This window comes from Callorhinus ursinus, unplaced genomic scaffold (genome assembly GCF_003265705.2).
Source record: "Callorhinus ursinus isolate GAN/ISIS: 27379988/994484 unplaced genomic scaffold, GSC_fseal_2.0 scaffold47, whole genome shotgun sequence".
Lineage (NCBI taxonomy): Eukaryota > Metazoa > Chordata > Mammalia > Carnivora > Otariidae > Callorhinus > Callorhinus ursinus.
The window spans coordinates 9,320,161-9,339,605 of record NW_027397109.1 but is presented as its reverse complement, the minus strand read 5'-3'; the positions used below and the strand labels follow the sequence as shown (position 1 = coordinate 9,339,605).

Here is a 19,445-nt window from a genome sequence, read left to right as displayed (position 1 = left end):
AGTTCTGGAGATGGATGGTGGTGATGGTTGCACAGTGAAGTGAAAGTACTTAATGCCACTGAACTGTACACTTAAAAATGGTTTAAATGGTAAATTTTATGTTATGTGTGTATTCTAGCAGACTTTTAAAAAACTATTAAGGATGCATGCCTGTCAGGGTGCCTGGGTGGCTCAGTAGATTAAGCAACTGCCTTCATCTCAGGTCATGATCCCAGGTTCCTGGGATTGAGCCCCGCATCGGGCTCCCTGCTCAGCGGGGAGTCTGCTTCTCTCTCTCCCTGTGCCTGCCACTCTCCCTGCTTGTGCTCTCTCTCTCTTTCTCTCTCTCTCAAATAAATAAATAAAATCTTAAAAAAAAAAAAAAAGGATGCATGCCTGTCTGGAGATTGAGGGACCACTCATTCCTTCCTGGGGATTACATAGACTCGAACCCTTTAGGTTCTATTTCAGGTCACTGTTCCCTGAGCCTCTATAGATTTGTTCTGTCTCCCCATCACTCAATGCTGGGGTGGTCCAGGATGCACCAGTGGAGGGAGCAGGATGAGTGAATACCTCTAGTTCAGGTGGGAGGGAGGGGCTTCTCAGCCTACCAGCCCAACTGTTTCTTTCTTTCTTTTTCTTTTTTAATTAAAATGAAATGCATAAAATTTAAGTATACTTTGAGATGAGTCTTGACAAATGTCTGCATCTTTTGTAATCCATATCCTTATCAAGATATGCAGCATTAACCTTACACCAGCAAGTTCTCTCCTGCCCTACCTCCAGTGCCCTCCAGGCAAAGCTACTTTTTTGATTTCTCCATTAGAGATTAATTTTACCTGTTCTAGAACTTCCTGTGAAAGGAATCGGGCAGTAGGTATTCATCTCTGCTCAGCTTAATGTTTCTGTGATTCATCCATGTTGTTGCTTTATCTGTGGCTTGTTCTTTTTCATCGCTGTGTATGTTCCATTGTTTTACCGTGCCAGGGGCCGTTTGGCTACTTTCTTGTTGCTGAACTGCTGGGCTCTTTCCAGTTTGGGGCTGGTATGAATAAGGCTGCTGTGAACATTTGGATACAGGCTTTTTGTGGACAGATGCCCCCCATTTCTCTTAGGTTAATAGCTAGGAGTGGAATTATGGGATCCTGGAGCAGGTTTCTAAAACACCACCAGAACATTTTATACTCCTGCCTGTAAGGTGCGAGGTACCTGGTTGCTCGGCATCCTTGCCAACATTTGGTACTGTCGGCCTTATTTCCTTCAAGACATTCCAGTAGGAGTGTAGTGGTTTTAATTTGCATTTCCTTGGTCACTGGTGATATTGAAATGTCCAGCTCTTTTATTCATTTTTTACTAGTGCATCTTTACAGTACTGAGTTGTAGTTGTGACTTTTGATAGGCAGAATTTTCACATTTTTATGAAGTTAACTTAGCATTACTTATGGTTATTGCTTTCTGTGTCCTGAAAAGAGTTTTGCCTACTCCAGGCTGTGAAGATATACTCCTATATTTCTTCTTGAAGTTTTTAGTTTAGCTTTTACAGTGGGATTTGTGATTCATCTTGATTAATTGTTATGTATGGGGTGAGGTAGGGGTTGAGGGTTGTTTTTTTCTATTTGGAGATCTAATTTTTCTAGCACCGTTTGTTGAAAAAACCATCCTATCTGTGCTGAATTACAGTGGTACCTCTGTCAAAAATCAAATGGTCAGAGAAGTGAGGGTCTATTTCTGGCTTCTTTCTTCTCTTCCATTGATTGATTTGTGTATCATATGCCAATATCATATGACCTTGATTACTGTACCTTTGTAGTTAATATCCTACACTTGTACCCATCACATTTTTGTGGCCCTGCTCCAAAGTGATACAGTAGATAACGTTAATGTTGTTCTCATTCACTTTCCTTATGTGTAAAATAACGAAGATATCCCTGAGTGAAGGTGATGACTGTGTGAATTACCTGTGGTGACATCTGGTACTGTGCCACGCACAGGACATGTTCAGGAAGTGTTTATCGCCCTATTTGATTCTGTAAGTGGCTCACACCTTTGTGTACCCTCACGGCATCACTGACGTATGTTTAGAAGGCCAGTAGAGGAGCAACAGATGAAATTGTTTTAATCACAATCTTTCATTCTGTGACAGAGGGAAAAACTAAGCTTCAGTCTACTCTGTTTCAGTGTTGACATTGGTTATTTTGTTTTGCAACCTTCTTCAATCTTTCAGAGTTTATTCTCAGAGTCTCCGTTTTCTCATATGTAAAATGAAAATACCCCCCAAGCTCATTGTCAGACACATTTGCATGAAGACATGTGAAAGCACTTTGTAGGATATAAGACATTCTAACAGCATAAACTAACATCCTCCCCGTTCTTCCTCCACTGGGACTGAAACATTCAGAGAGCAGGGGATATGTCTTTTTTCTATTTTTTGGGTGTGACTCGATATGAGGGCTCACACATCATTAATTTGTCATCTATTTTGTTTTTTCATTGTCATTAAAATAATTGTTTCTATCAGGATTTTCTCAAGGACCATAGCTAAGGGAGCATATTTGAGTCTCTGCTAATATTTGTTGTCACACTTTATGAATATCACATTTAAAATCATTTTCTAGAAGTGTTTATAGGCTCAAAGAGCAGGCTCTTGCCTTTTTGGAGATTTTGATTTAAGACACAAAGCAAGGCAGGTCTGAACAAGAAATAGCAGCTCTGGAATGTAGACACTTAGACTTGAGTAAGCCGCAGATGGTGGTGATGTGACTGACTGTCCACTCCCGAGCCATCCAGGCCTCCTGGGTCATATCTGGAAAAATCCCTTAATCCCTTAACCAAAAAGGAGAGTGAGAGCCCCAGGTGTGGCGGGGGCGGGGGGGAAAGGGTGAAGAGAAGGTCAAGAAGTGGCTCCCTGGAGGGAGAGATTGCTGGGGTCACTTGGAGCCCTGAGCAGTGGCTTTAAGGACTGCTGAGGAGAGTTTTATGATAAGTGTGTCTGGACCTCCGTCAACCAACTCAAGTGTTAAGAAACATCCCTTTTTATTTACTGTAAGTCTGTTTAGATTCTGATTTTAAGCTTCCATGTTGCCAGGCTGACATGCCCTGTGCCAGAGTCACTTTGGGTGTCTTCTGCCTCCCTGGCTTGTGCTAGAGGACCTCTGGAACTACAAGAGGATGGTATGCAAGGGGGGATGGCCACCCCCAGGCCAGTGGACACTGGTCCACATAGATGAACTTTGAGGTATCCATGTTCCTGCTTGCCTAATGCTTACAAATATGTGTACCTGGCAAAGGTCAGGAACGTCTGCCATGTTCATGGTGACAGCCTAACTTCTAGTGTCCTCCTGTCATTCCATGGTGGTCTCCATCCCTGCAGCTATCACTCTCCAGTACACGGAACCAAGAGTGAAAGCTTCCTCCGTCTACTCAGGGTGTAATTTCCAGAACAAAGCTGGCATGGATGAAGGATAAAGTGTTTGAAAAGCCTCCCTGTGTGGAATCCTTTCCTTATTGTATTAATAGTTCCAGGCCAAGCCTGAACCAGAATTTTCTGGAGCTGTGGGAAGTGCAAACACATCAGCCAGCCCTGCCCCATGCTGGAGAAGAGAGGGGGTGAGTTCGTGCATCTAAACTGACTTGCAGGCTCTCCTGCTACTATCTCCCAGTTTGCTGTCTTGCTGGTCATGTCCTACTCTCCACTGTTAGTCTCCTTGGTTTTCTTCATCTGGGTTACTTATTGGCACAGTGATTCTTCATTTAACTGAAGATAACACCGATATTTGCTGAGCAGGTACTACAGACCAGGGACACCAGTTCAGGAGTGAGTGAGCACTTTCTCCTGCCAAGAGGGAGCCATTTTAATGCCACTATACACCCAGAGGCATGGCAATGAAGAAGAGACCATGCCCTACCGATCTGTCCCTACCTGATCTGGCTCCTGGCTTAGGGACCCACCCAAGGTGAATAGGAGAGAGAGGTGTGGGAGGCAGCAATGACAGATCTCCACCTAGAGGGCACATGGCAATAAATGTTTTGTTTTTATCCAGCCCTACTCTTGCAGTCTGAAAACTCAAGGAGACAGGTTCCCAGGACAGAGGAGTGTGCAGATGGGTGAGAAAATATTGCCGACAAATTTGAATCAAGACCTTACACTTTCTCAGCTTCACCCCCCCCCCCCGTTTACTCCACACTATCCCTCTCAATGAATAGTTGATTTCATTCTGAGATGATGAAGGACTATCAAAGAACTAGCTAAAGGGGATTAAGAACACATTTATCTCGATGAGCACTGATAAATATATAGAATTGTTGAGTCCTTATAATGTACACCTGAAATTAATATAACACTGTGTTTCAGTCATACTTGAAGAAAAAATAATAAGCAAGTAAATATATAAAGAAATAAGAGCTAGCATACAGAAAAACCTGAAAGGTAAAGAGAGTAAGAGAAAAGTATAGCAAAAGACGGAGGGAAAATGCAGATGGCTCAGAGACCAGTTCAGGAGTTTAGAAAAGCAAGTTCTCAGACTCTTGAAGAAAATGCAACATGATCTCTGAGGCATAATTTGAGCATAAAAGATTCAGAGGAGTGAGTGAGACAGAAGAAACCAAGGCCAAAGCTGGCAGAATGCATGGGCAAAAGAAAGCAGACGAGAAAAAAGTGAAAATGATACGGACACAAAGACTAATTCAGAAACCACAAAACAGGAAGCCTCATTGAAAAAAAAACAATCAGCGAGGACAGCCTCAGGAAACTACACAAAAGGAAGCCAGTATCACCAGAATTTGATTTCCTAACAAAGAGTTTTAGAAAAGAAGGGAAAAAACTAAGTATATGGTAAAAGAAAACTGTGTAAATACTCAGGCCAGACTTGACTGTCATTCACAAGGCATTATCGCATTTAGGTACGCATTAAAAAGAATGACCAAAACTGGATTCCTATCTTATATAACAAACACAAAAAACAACTTCGGGTAGATTTAAGACTTGAATGTTAAGACCTAAAGACCATAAAACTCCTAGAAGAAAAGGTAGGGTGTAAACTCCTTGACATTGGTCTTAGCAGTGGCTTTTTGGATTTGACACCAAAAGCAAAAACAATAAAAGAAAAATAAACAAGTAGGACTACATCAAACTAAAAGCTTCTGCACAGCAAAGGATACCATTAAGAAAATGTAAAGGCGGGGCGTCTGGGTGGCTCTGTCGGTTAAGTGATTGATTTTGACTCAGGTCATGCATGATCTCAGGGTCCTGGTGGGGCTCCCTGATTGGCAGGGAGTCTGCTTCTCCCTCTGCTCCACCCCTGGTCTGAGCTTGCGTGTGCTCACTCGCTCTCGCTCTCAAAAAAATAAAATCTTTAAAAAAAAAGGAAATGCAAAGGCAACCTATGGAATGGTAAAAAACATTTGCACATCATATATCAGATAAGGGGTTAATATCCAAAATATATAATACATATAAATCAGTAGCAAAAAAACAAAGAACCAATTAAAAAATGGGCAGAGGAACTAAAAGATATTTTCTGAAGAAGATATACAAGTAGTTAGCAGGTACATAAAAAGGAAGTCAACATCACTCATCATCAGAGAAATGCAAATCAAAACCACAATGAGATACCACCTCACACCCATTAGAATGGCTGTTATCAAAAAGACCAGAGATAAGTGTTGGCAAAGATGTGGAGAAACCCTCGTGTACTCTAGGTAGGAATGTAAATTGGTGCAGCCACTATGGAAAACAGTATGGAGGTTCCTCAAAAAATTAAAAATAGAGCTACCATAGGATTCAGCAATCCCACTTCTGGGTTTATATGCAAAGGAAATGAAAACAGGATCTTGAAGAGATACCTGTACTGCCATGTTCATTGCAGCATTACTCACAGTAGCCTAGATATGGAAACAACCTAAGTATTTGTCAACAGATGAATGAATAAAGAAGATGTGTTACATATGTATATATCTGGAATGTATTATTCCACCATGAGAAAGAAGGTAGTCCTGCCATTTGCTACAACATAGATGAACTTGGAGAACATTATGCAAAGTGAAATAAGCCAGAGAAAGACAGATATTGCAGGGTATCACTTACATATGGAATCTTAAAAAAAATATATATATATATATATAGAGAGAGAGAGAGAGAGAGAGAAACTCATAGAAACAGAGTAGAGAGGTGCCTGGGTGGCTCAGTCGGTTAAGCGTCTGCCTTCAGCTCAGGTCATGATCTCCTGGAATTGAGTCCCACATCAGGCTCCCTACTCAGTGGGGAAGCCTGCTTCTCCCTCTCCCTCTCCCTGCTGCTCCCCCTTCTTGTGCTGTCTCTCACTCTTTCTGTCAAATAAATAAAATCTTTTTTTAAAAAAAGAAAGAGAGTAGAGAAGTGGTGGCCAGGGGCTGGGTGGGTGGGAGAAATAGGGAATATTGATAAAATGAGAAAAGAAAAACAAAAGAATGACTGATAATGAGTCGTAGTGACTTTCTTGATTTCCTTGGTGCATTTCACCTGGCGCTGAGGCAGAAAAGGTAAGGGACATAGGTGGGAAGGCACTCAGGTTCTGCCTCCATCAAGCTACACTTTCTGAAAGGATACTGAGGGATTCTGAGTGGAACAATGGATGTCCCAATAATTTCTTATTTAGCCAAATTGCCGTAAGTGTAAAGACAGAGACCATGGACAGATATTCTCAAACATGCCAGAAATCAGAGTGCTTAGCTGCTGTGAGCCCTTTTGAATAAGGGTTTTGAATAAAACTATTGAACTTTGAAATTCAGCCAAAATAGAAGTGAATAAAATTACTGAGCTTGGTATATGATGAGTGGTAAACCTGATATCTGTTTAAATATTAAAAAAAGAGAGATTGCCTATCCATGTGAATTATTGTGGCAGCACATAGTATAAATGATGTAAACCTTACAAATAGTAATATAACTTAGGAAAATCATTGGGTGGGAAAAGGGAGGGGCCATGTAAGTATGTTATGTCCTGTTTCTTCGCAGAAGCGTCAGTAGTCACTGAGTTGAAAATGTTTTAAAAAATGAGGGCTCTTCAGAGTTTTTCATGATATTTTTGTTACCCTTAGAGCAATCTTTTAGAAAGCCATCTCTTACAGGGAAGAAACATTTCTCTGAACTTTACAAACTTTGCTGTCACATTTTTCCTTCCTTCCTTCCTTCCATATTTATTTATTTATTTTGGTCGTTAATGAAAAATACTATCTACCAGATGCTCTATGTGCTGTAGGGGATTGGGTATACCTGGTGAGCTAGCATTCATGAACAGGTGATGAGTGTTGCTATGGAAATGAAGCCGGTGAAGTGATGGAGAATCAGAGGTGAGATGTGGCTAAGTCAGGCCTCTCTGCCGAGAGGCTTAGGTAAGGTCCAGATGCTGAGCGGGAGGCAGCCCAGTTAGGGAGCACACAGTGCTATCCTGAGCAGGAAGACACCTGTTCCAGAAACAGAACAAAGGCCTTGTGTTGGTGCCCTGTTTTGTTGGTACTCCAGCAGATGGTCAGAGTACTGCATAATCCTGTCCTTACCATACACTTCATGCCTTGGACTGTGTCTTAGGTTTTGCTTACCCAGCAAGCTTTTAAGACTGTCTGGAAGATGCTCAATGAATATGTAAAGCTAGATGGATGGATGAATGAATAAATGAATGAATGAATGGATTCTTTGAGAGTTTCAGATTAATGACATATCACAGTTTGTGGCATAGCTGTTTTTTATGTTAAAGTTTAATGTTTTTAAAGATTTTATTTATTTGAGAGAGAAAGAGAGCGAGCAAGCATGAGTGGTGGAGGGGCAGGGGGAGAAGCAGACTCCCTGCTGAGCAGGGAGCCCGACTCAGCCTCGATCCCAGGACCCTGGGATCACGACCCGAGCCAAAGGCAGATGCCCAACCGACTGAGCCACCAAGGCGCCCATATAGTTTAATATTTTTAGAGTAGGTTGCCTTTTGGAAACATTTTACAGCATGTGATTTAGGCTGCTAATGATGGCCCATGACCAGACAGTTCAATATTCTTTCATCCTCTGGTGAACCACATGAATTTGTCTTCTAAGACGTTTAGGTTCTAAGATATATGTGCAGTGAGAGAAATTAAATTCACGGCCAAGATCCTCATCTGTATTTATTTGAGAAGAAAGTAAGTTGAGATATTTTCTATTCAGCTTCAAGGGGACCTTCTGGAAGCAACATCTTTGGTAACTTCATGCTCACCTGTTCTTTGCCCTATGGATATTGAAATCACAAATATGATGACTCTTGAAGGCAGGGTAATAAGTCATTTTAGTTCCTTTAAAATAAATGTATCTTCTCTGCTTGGTGGGAATTTGCATTTTGACAAACAAATATACAGATTCATTATTTTGCTTAAGTTGGCCATGATTTACTGGTTATATATGTGGAACGCTCTGAGTCTAAACCCCATGAGGGAGGGGAGCAAAAATAGTCTCCACCCTAGACCCCCAGTTTAGTAAGATTAGTGGGAGGTCCCTGACACAGAGGTGGTGGAGAGAGGTCCCAGGAATGGTGTTCTATGTGTGTTATTTTTTGTCTTTGAAACATAGGCTGGAACGTCCTTTGAACCAGTATTTTTCAACAATCTATATCCGTTGACCAAGATTTTTGTCCCAGTTCCCTCTCTTTAGTTTATATATGAAACAAGGTATTTCAGAGTTTCCATTCAGAAAATCTATAAAGTTGAGTTTTGTCTTGACTAGCTATGGTTTATGGAGATTTCAGTGGCTTCCATTAGGGCACGAGTCTTGCCACTACCTTGACATCCCATCTGCAACTATGCATTTCCTGGACACTTGTGTGACTGTATTGTCCCCAGGATCTGCCCCCTTGGTCCCAATGGCCTGCTCTTCCTTTCTGAGCGATTGGACTGGCCTGGCCAGCAGGGCATGAGCACTGCCCCTAAAAAGGCCACTGGCCTCCTGGATTTAGGATGAAGTCTCTTCTAACTCTGTGGTTCCTGATCTTTATTATGTAATAGTGTTCAGACAACTGACACAGTGTGCTGTTTATTTTTTATTTACTTATTTTTTATTTTATTATGTTATGTTAGTCACCATACATTACATCATTAGTTTTTGATGTGGTGATCCATGATCCATTGTTTTCGTGGAACACCCAGTGCTCCATGCAATACATGCCCTCCTTAATACCCATCACCAGGCTAACCCTTCTCCCCACCTCCCCCCTCCCCTCTAAAACCCTGTTTGTTTCTCAGAGTCCATAGTCTCTCATGGTTCATCTCCCCCTCTGATTTCCCTCCCTTCATTTTTCCCTTCCTTCTCCTAATGTCCTCCATGTTGTTCCTTATGTTCCACAAATAAGTGAAACCATATGATAACTGACTTTCTCTGCTTGACTTATTTCACTTAGCATAATCTCCTCCAGTCCCATCCATGTGGATGTAAAAGTTGCATATTCATCCTTTCTGATGGCTGAGTAATATTCCATTGTATATATGGACCATATCTTTTTTATCCATTCATCTGTTGAAGGGCACAAGAAAAAATGTTCATCATCATTAGCCATCAGGGAAATTCAAATCAAAACCACATTGAGATACCACATTACACCAGTTAGAATGGCAAAAATGGACAAGGCAAGAAACAACAAATGTTGGAGAGGTTGTGGAGAAAGGGGAACCCTCTTACACTGTTGGTGGGAATGCAAGTTGGTACAGCCACTTTGGAAAACAGTGTGGAGGTTCCTCAAAAAATTAAAAATAGAGCTACCCTATGACCCAGCAATTGCACTCCCGGGTATTTACCCCAAAGACACAGATGTAGTGAAAAGAAGGGCCATATGCACAGTGTGCTGTTTAAACAAACTTTTCCGTGAGTCTTTTGCAAGTGAAGAGAAGCTTGTCTGCTTGTTTATGATGCTCATTCAGTGCCCACAGAGAGTCTGGGAAGCCAGGCTGGGGCATGAGCCAGCATTTGAATCCCAGCCTCTATATGGCACCTGCCTTGTGACCTGACCCTCTCAGAGCCTCTTATTTCTCACCTCTAAACGGGGTACACTAGTCAGATTTCTTGTTTTCTTTGTTGTTGTTGTTGCTTCTTTATCCTTTAGCCAGAAAATACCCGGAACTGGACAGCACTGGAAAGCAGGTCCCTGGAGTCCTGAGGAATCCCAGTCAGATTCAGCTGGGTCTCAGGGCAGGCTGGCTCAAGAAGTCAGTGCTGTGGGGAACCCAAACCTGTGTCTCCCTGACACAGCTCCTTTTCCTGCTCTGTAACTGTCATTCTGTCTCCATGCTGCCTGGCTTCCTCCCAAGTCTCCACATCCACACAGGGGGCACATGGCCCCCAGCAGCTCCCTCATTCACTTCAAGGAGGTACCGCCTATGACTCCAACACCAGGAGCAACTAGTAAAAAAAAATACATTGGACCACATGAAAATTGAAGACCTTTGTGCCACAAACAAGACCTTCAAGGAGGCAGAATGGGAGAAAATATTTGCAAAATCAAATCTGATGCAGGACTCCTATCTAGAATATATAAAGAATGTTTACAACTCAATAATAAAAAGACAAATAGGGGCACCTGGGTGGTTCAGTTGGTTGAGCGTCTGACTCTTGGTTTCAGCTCAGGTCATGATTTCAGGGTTGTGAGATCAAGCCCCACATCAGGCTCCACATTGAGCATGGAGCCTGCTTAAGATTCTCTCCCTCTCTCTTTGTCCCTCCTGCTTATGTGCACTTTCTCTCACTCTCTCTTAAAAAAAAAAAAAAAAAAGACAAGAGCCCAATAAAAGAATAGATAGAAAATTCAAATACGCATTTCTCCAGAGATGTACAGATGAGCAACAAGCACATGAAAAGATGCTCAACATACCAGTCATCAGGGAAGTGCAAATCAAAACCACAATGAGATACCGATTCATGCCCACCAGGATGTCCAGAACCAAAAAAACAACCAAACAAACAAACAAACAAAAAACCACAAGAGAAACAGGTGTTGATGAGGAGGTGGAGAAAGTGGAACCATTGTACATTGCTGGTGGGAATGTATAATGGCACAGCCTCTTTGAAAACAGTTTGGCAGTTCCTCAAAAAGTTAAATGTAGAACTTCCATATGACCCAGCAATTCCAATCCTAGGTATATACTGAAGAGAAATAAAAACCTATGTCCCCACAAAAAATTGTACATGATTGTTCATTAGCATTTTTTATAATAGCCAAAAAGTAGAACTGACCCAAATACACATTGATGAATGGATAAGTAAAATATAGTATGTGGTATACTGTGGCGTATGGCAGAGTAGTATGCAGGAGTAAAAAAATTGAAGTACTCATATGTGCTACAACACGAATGAGCCTTGAAAACGTTATGCTCAGTGAGAGAAGCCAGTCACAAAAGACCACATATAAGTAAATTTATAGAGACAGAAAGTAGATTGCCATTAGTGTCTGCCTCAGGGAGTGATATTAAGAGGAAAATAAGTAACTACCTGTGAGTCATCTAACATGAAGCCTGGCACACCATATGTGCTGATGGTCGTGGCCACATCAATGTCATGCTGCTCCTGGAAGAATGGCAAGATATAGTGCATATGTCAAAGCTCAAAAAATAGTTGAGTAACAAACTTAACCTCAAGGAACCTGCAGATAAAGCCAAGAATGAAAAGGATCTTTAATTGATAGACTGGATTGCCTGCTTGCCTGTAATTTGCTGTCAGGTTACAGGTTTCTGTATTGTCATTCACTTTCCATTGTTGCTGCCTACGATATTATATATTCAGGGGTTGCCAACAGAAGCCAATAACCAGACTGAGGGTAGAGTGAGTTGGGAGTGAGCTTTCTATAATGAACCTTTGTATCTGACATACGGAGCAAGAGCTTTATTCAACTTTTTAGGTTTCATTGTCTGCCTTGCGAATGGTACCTACTTCATGGCACTGAGGTAAGGAGGGAAGGAGAACAGATATTTAAAACGTGGATATCTGACAGACAATCACAAAGCCATAAATGCTGTGATTGTAATCTTAATAATCACAGTGTAATTTGTGATTATATATACTTATACATAATGTATAAGTAATGTAGGTTTACATGAAAATTAAATTTTTGAATTATGGGGGCACCTGGGTGGCTCACTCAGTTGCATGTCTGACTCTTGATTTTGGCTCAGGTCATGATCTCGGGGTCATGAGATCAAGCCCCGAACTGTGGCTTCCCACTCAGCAGGGAGTCTGCTTCTGTCTCTCTCTCTCCCTCTCCGTCTGCCCCTCTCTCCACTAGAGTGCTCAAAAGCATGCTCTCTCTCTAAAATAAATAAATAAAATCTTTAAAAATTTTTTTGAATTATGCACATAAAAGACTTTACAAATAAACAAAAGAAAATAAATTGGAATCCCCAAATTCCAGTCTCCCAAACAACTACTATTGGTGTCTATCTGGAATGATTTTATTTATTTATTGCTATAGAAAGGTATAGATCAGGCTAGTCATATTTTCCTTTTCCCTGAACATTTGCTCAATATCCTTGTGAGCTAATAGATGTTGATTTGTATCATCATTTTGAGGTTTTTTTTTTTTTTTACTTTTTGCTTTCAGATAATTTTAGACTTACAGAAGTTTGTAAAAATAGTACTTATTCAACTTATTGGCAGCTTCCTTCAGCCTATCAGGCTTCTACAGAAGTGTCTTACCCTTAGTTTTTAGGTTTTATTTTTTTCCCTTAAGCCATTATTCCAACTAAAAAGTATTGCTAGAATTTTGAATCTATGATTTATAACAATAGAGTGAGGGCTCTACCCTTCGTTAGATCCTTGCCTCTAAAATTTAGTTTTGTAGCTGAAATCCCACCCTTGGTTTAATCTCTTATTGTTTAAAAATTAGAAGCTGTTTCATCTTCCAACTTGGTGGATCCCTACATTTATGGATTCTGTCTACTTTCATTACTGTTTGCAAATCAGCCAGTTCTTTTCTGAGCTCACCTCTTTCTTTTATCACCGAACCTAGCTAACAGTGACTGCCCCCCACACGAATGACATTCTGCCTTGTACCCCTTATTAATTGCAGGATCTGCCCTCCAGATGCTCACTGGAAATCATTTTAATGATTCATTCATCATTTTCCCAACCTCAGATAAAAGTGTCCTTACCACTCTCTGCCCAACCCCTGAGGCTAGATCTACTTAAATTAATACATCTTATAAAAGCAGCCCACAAGTAGATACCCATTTCTGTATCAATCATCATAAACTCTTTTATGCTTTAATAATCCACAACTTCAAAATCTCAGTGGCTTACAAAAGTTTCTTATTCCCATTCTGTGTCTGTCCTCGGTCAGCAGGGGCCTTTGGGAGGCAGAATGATGGAGCAGCCCCTTCACAAAACATTGCAGGTGGCCGAGGGAGAGAGTACAACCAGGAAATAGCACAGCATCTCTGCCTGCTCTTCATCAGCTGGAGCAAGGCCATTGGCCTCATGCCCAGGGGTGGGGAAGCCAAGGTCACCAACCAGTCACCTGGAAGGAGGGAAGCCAGACATGCTTGGTTAACAGCACCAGGGACAACCTCAACATCCTCTTGTTTAAAATGTTAGCTTTCGGGGCACCTGGGTGGCTCTAAGTCAAGTGTCTGCCTTTAGGCTTAGGTCATAATCCTGGGGTCCTGGGATCCAGCCCCTTGAGGGGCTTCCTGCTCAGCGGGAGTTTGCTTCTCCCTCTACCCCTCCCCCCACTCATGCTCTCTCTCTCTCTCTCTCTCTCAAATAAAATCTTTAAAAATAAATACATAAAATGTTAGCTTTCATTTTTCTCCTTATACACAGAAATGCAGCAAATATCTTCTTTTCTCCATACTTCTGTTTGCTCCTGTCCTTTCATTTTCTAAGAATAAATACACAGCGTAGAATTACTGTGTTAAAATGTTTGGTGTCAAGGCTGCTGCTTCCCCACATGGTGTCCACATACAGATGAGCAGGCAGGTGCTGACTTGCCAGGTGGGTGACAGCTTGGTGTGAATAAGGCGTTACCCTTTGTGACCCAGGCGGGGGGTGTGGCTTGGCAGGCAGGTGGTGGCTCCACTTGGCCCTCAACCAGAGGGTAGGGCAGTGCACTATCTTGTTAGCTGTGGGCAGGACTTACCAAAATCCCAGAAAGTGCAGGTTGCCATCCAGAACCAGCTCATGCTTTCAGAAACTACTCATGTGTCCTGACTCGTGGGGCCCACAGAAGAACAAAAACCTTGGGCTGTTCATAGATCAGCAAAGGAAAGGCATTCATTGTATAGAATTCATTTTAGTCTGTAAATTATACTAAGTTTCTGGATGGAGCATGACACAACAGGAAAATGTGACTAAAATGCACCTTATCTCCTGGTGTTCGATTTCTCATTTGCGAAATGGGAACTGCCTTCCTTAGAATTCAGTTCTTTTATTAATCCTGACAACAGAAAAGTTTTCCAGACTTCTAACAAAATCTCACTGGTAAGGGGAAATGAGTTAGAATGGTCTGAATACAAAGAGGAGGGAATGTAATGACTTAAATTGGATAACAGCCTGAGTGACCTTGAGATAAGTAGGGCTTGGAAAAACCACCACCCTGGGGACCCAGGGAGACCCTGCTCGCAGACAGAAGCGAGGATGTTCCCAGCCTCAGTCCAGAAACATGCCCAAGAGCTGCATCACTTTCTTATTTTATTCTGTTTTGAGTTCTGAGAATATAATTCTGCAGTGCTGTTGTCATTGTGAGCTGAGCTAGTTGTGGGCAGTGTTTGGGGGATTTTTGTTTATTAGTCTGTCTTTTTAAATGTGTTGTCACATGACAGATGCCTTCTTGCTGTTCAGGGTCAGGTCCCCTCTGAAGCGTCCCTCCTGAGAGTGGATGGGTCGGTGGACCCTGTTGGCCATGGCCCACCATGACTCCCTGAGGTGGGGGCCTCATTTCCACCCAGGTGGACCCTCCCCTGACCCCTCTCAGCACCTGCCTTAGTAGATGTTTGTTGTTTTGATCTTTCACATTTCACTTCTATGCTTCCTTGTTTATATATATATATAAAAAAAGGCACTTAAGTCAGTTATAGATCTAACATATAAATTAAGTTCTGGTGGATATCTGCTTGCCAGAGGATTTACTCTGGGCTTCCTTCAAGTAATAAGCATCTCAGTGTACATTTAACACATGATTCTAATTTTTAAAATAATTTTCTTTACTACAATAGGATCAGTTAAATAAAACTAACAGACAAAAACACACAAAAAATGGAGTTGTGGTTGAGATGGCTTTTTTTTTTTTTCCCCTTCTCTTTTCTGGCCTTACAAGGAAGGAATAAAATATCTTCTTTGTGTAGTCCAAAAAGGGCATGTCTGATTCTGGACCCACTACCCAAGGCTTAACGTTACCTCTGATTAATTCAATAGTAGACTTTCCAGAGGCATGTCACTCGTGATCTTCTGATCTGGGTAGGACAGTAGCTGAGTGCACAAAGCAGTGTCCTTGTCTCAGCAAGGAGCCGCTTCTCCCCGGGAGGCCTGTGGGGGCCCACGCGGGGCATGCATCAGCCCTGGTCAGTCACTGTTGCCGGGGGTGGGAGGGAAGAGCAGGGCTTACAGCATCAACTGCCACCTGCCCTGTGGGCTAGAAATGGGGGAGCTACAGTTCTCCCTGAAGAAGCCCTGGTCCTGTGCGCAGGGAGAGGGAGCCTGCCTGATCCCTGGGGAAGCTTCCTATTCACTGTTCTTGCAGATCGTGCATCATGTTACCGCTGATGAACAGCTGCCTATAGGAGTCGGGGGAGGGAATGCCGTGCCTTTGCCCGGTGGGAGAGGACCTCAGCCTGTCTCCCTATTTCTTCATATCCTGGTGTTTTGTTTCCTGACTGAACCCAACTAGGTTCCTTCCAGTATAGACCAGGTTCTGAGGATCTTCTCAAAATGAACTCCCATAGACTGTGCCATCCCCTCGTGGGCCGTGGGGGAAGGCCAGTGGAAGAGGGGCCAGAAGCGCTAGATACTCAGTGTCCTTGGGTACACATTAGCCAAGTGACCTCCAGCTTAGCCAAGGAACCTCCAGTTCCTTGCTGGATAGATGGGTTTGTACATCTGTGAGAGAGGATGATTGTACATGACCCTAACACCCTCGAGGGATGGCTGTGATGATTAGACAGAGGATAGATGTGAGGGGTCACCCACATTTGGGGCCGAGGAGCTGAAGGGGCTCCTGGCTCCTGTAGCAGAGTGCTTGCGCAGAGAGCCTTCTGATCCACACCTCTCTGCTCAGGCATGTTGCTTCCCCCAGCTAAAATCTGATGCCTGGAAAGATGCTTGGCCAGTATGCGCACGGATTCATACCTGTGCAATGATGAACCGCTCAGTGAGCTTGGCTAGAACTTCAGCATACCTTTAAAATACCATTTTCTTGAAAGTTCGGGTCCTTCTTTACATTTTCATGTTGCTGGACTTTGCATGTATCAGGTGATGATGGTTGCAGCAGGCTTGTCACCCATGGTTGTTGTTGGCTGTCTTTCCGGCTCTTTGTCTGTCAAGTAATGAGCATTTCAACGTACCGGGCAGGGCTGCCCAGGGGGCTGATGCTGCCTCATGAGTTGTCAGCAGGAATGACATGTGTCACTTCTGGGTTGGGATACTTAATTGCTGGAGTGTAATCCTACAGAGCTCTCCTGCTTTCTGCATGGCAATGGGTAATGTCTGGGGTTGTCTGCCCCACCAGCCTGCAGCTCAGAGTCAGGGGTTCTGGGGCTCAGCCCCAGCTGGCCTGCAGTGACTGTGAAATGAACCATGGTGGGTATGTGCCACTGGGGTATTAGCTGGGATTGATACTCTCACGGCTTTTTTTTTTTTTTTTCTTTACAAGCTGTTATCAGACTGATCCTGTGTCTTAAAATCAAGACAGTATGATCATTCCTCTGGTTGTTTTTCAGATTTGCCAGTAAGGAATCTTTCCAGGCATTCTCAACTAAACAGGAATGCAGCCTCTTGACTCCAGAGGCAGGAATTGGACATGGATATTCCAGGAGGTCCATATTCACAGAAGTGTTTTGGAAAAACTAAAAAGCTCTGTAAAATGGTGAAACTGGAGATTTCCCCAATTTTGTTTCATGATGCTAAAATATGTTCCATTGAAAAATAAGTAAGATTCCTTGATCTAATAAGTTTGGGAAATGTTAGATGCTCTCATTTGTTTTTAAAGATATACACTGCCCGTTAGCATACTAAAGGCTCTGAGAAGGCCTGCAGTAAATAGTTTACTCAAATGGAATCCAAATTTCCTCAAACTTTCCTTAGCCCCAGTCCCACACACGTCCTTCAGGCCTGTGTTTATGGGAATATTAGTACATGAAATGTGGAATTTACTGATTCTTGGCACAATAGAATAATGCTTCTTCAAAAGCTATATGATGCGTCATGTGGGAAATCATTGTCATATGGTGCACATTATTAAGAATTACTTCCTTTTATAATCTTTTTTAAGCAACGATTTATTGAGCTCCAACTCTATACAAGGCTAGCTATGATGGTTGATGAGTAGATCGATCTGTGTCTGGTCCATGGACCCAAGCATCAGCATGGGAGGGCACTTGGAGACCTGCACATCCCTGGCCTGCACCATCACCTGCACAATGGGACCCTCTTGGCATGGGACCTGGGAATCTGTATGGAGAACACACTACATGTGATTCTCATGTCCCCCAGTATTTGAGAAGCGTTGCACCAAATTCATTTTTCCCACTTTCTCTTGGTTTGGGGTTACATTCTAAAAGTGGCCAGAAGGTTCCTGCCTTGAGGACCAAGGTGTAGGGTCTCAGGGTTGCCCTAGTGATGTAGCAAGGCCTCATATCCGTGTGTGTATAGAGGGGCTTTGTGGCCTATGGAAATGACAGCTAAAACTCTTATGTTTTAGAGGAGGCTACCACTTGCAGGTTAAGGCCCAGAGTGCTGAGGACCTGGAGAGGTGACTAAGGTGGTTGCTATGGGGCTCAGGGCCCCGTGTCTTGTGGACAGAGCTGAGCCTCATAGTCCATGACAAGGCTGTGGCTCAGACATGCAAAGCCTGCCACACAGTTGACGGATCCAGCCTTCACACTGGTGGTTGATCGCCCACATGGTGCCACAGTAAAGGGTGATGTGGTTGGAGACAGCCGGGCGTGGGAGCAGGGGAGGGGGCTTTATGGCAGCTGGTCAGGCTGTTCTTCCTCTTGGATGCCTTTCATTTCAGCCATCAGCGCGGAACAAGGGTTCTTGATGCCTTTGATGAGGCAGTTCTTCTGGAATTTGTTCAGGCACAAAAGAGAGAAATCTGGCTCTTTTAATCAGCCCATAAAATGGCTTAAGGGCTTGCATTTCCTTGGGGGCTGTTATTACTGTCACTAAAATCTCCCCCAAGGCTGTTTTTTCTCTCTTCCAGGAAGGGCAGCTGCAAATGAGGGAGAGTACAGATCTTCCTCGACTTAATGGTCGGGTTATGTTGCAATAAACACTTCATAATATGAAAATAGCCTAAGTTGAAATGCATTTAATACACCTAACCAAAGGAACATCATAGCTTAGTCTGGTTCACCTGAGATGTGCTCAGAACACGTACCTTGGCCCACAGTTGAGCAGAAGCATCTAACACAAAGCCTATTTTATAATAAAGTGTTGAATATCTCATGTAATTAATTGACTACTCTACTGCAAGTGAAGAACAGAGTGGTTGTACCGTGATAGACTGGTTGTAAGGGTGTTGGTTGTTGACCCTGATGATGGTGTGGCTGACCGGGAGTGTCAGCCGCTGCCCAGCATCACGAGAGAGGATCGTACTGCATTATCACTAGCCCAGGAAAAGATCAAAATTCAAAATTTGAAGTACACTACTTGCACCATCATAGAGTCAAAAAAATCATAAGTTGAACCATCATAAGTTGAAACTGTCTGTAATTTAAATTCTGCCCCTTTTACGTTCAGATTGCCTCACAATGGCTGATGGCTGGGGTGGCCCTCTGGAAGGTGTTGCCTTTGGCCAGTTGATGCTGTAACCCCCTGATTTCTGCAGATTGGAGTCATGGGCATGGGGCCTCCAGGGAGAGTGCTGAAGGCATAGACAGATGGGCTTCCTCAGGGGCAAAGGTCGGGGGAACATTCTGGTTTGATGGGGCACTGAGTCTGGTAACTCGGGGAAGCTTAAGGCTGTACTGATTCCGGGGTTCCACCCTCAAGGTACCTTTGTTACTGGTCCCCAGGTGAGTGGCTTTTGCAGCCCTCGGGTTGTGAGCATGGATAAAGGGCCAGCTCAGAAGGACTCAGGCCAGTGCCTTCTCTGTCCCTGTGAAGACTGGGAGCATGAGTCAATGGGACCCAGCCTCCTCATCCCTACTCTGCTGCTCCTCTCAGGTCTCTTGTGGGCTGTGTTGTCCAGATACTGGTGAGAGAGTGAAGCTGACCCCTTAGCACCCCACTTGTTCTGCTGCCCAGCCTCTCGGCCCTCTGCCCCAGCTCACTCCCCT

General features: G+C 43.2%; 1 protein-coding gene and 1 long non-coding RNA gene across 2 annotated transcripts in view; one reads left to right on the top strand and one right to left on the bottom strand.

Moving 5' to 3' along the window:
* The window catches only part of OTUD7A (OTU deubiquitinase 7A), a 382,314-nt gene that overhangs the window by 33,573 nt on the left and 329,296 nt on the right, over positions 1–19,445 (top strand). The window lies entirely within an intron of this gene.
* On the bottom strand, positions 9,208–13,916 carry LOC112839854 (uncharacterized). Its single transcript, XR_012375280.1, has 4 exons — positions 13,737–13,916; positions 13,252–13,468; positions 11,449–11,523; positions 9,208–9,480 (listed from the first exon to the last, which is right to left on the bottom strand). It is a non-coding gene; the product is annotated as an uncharacterized lncRNA (long non-coding RNA).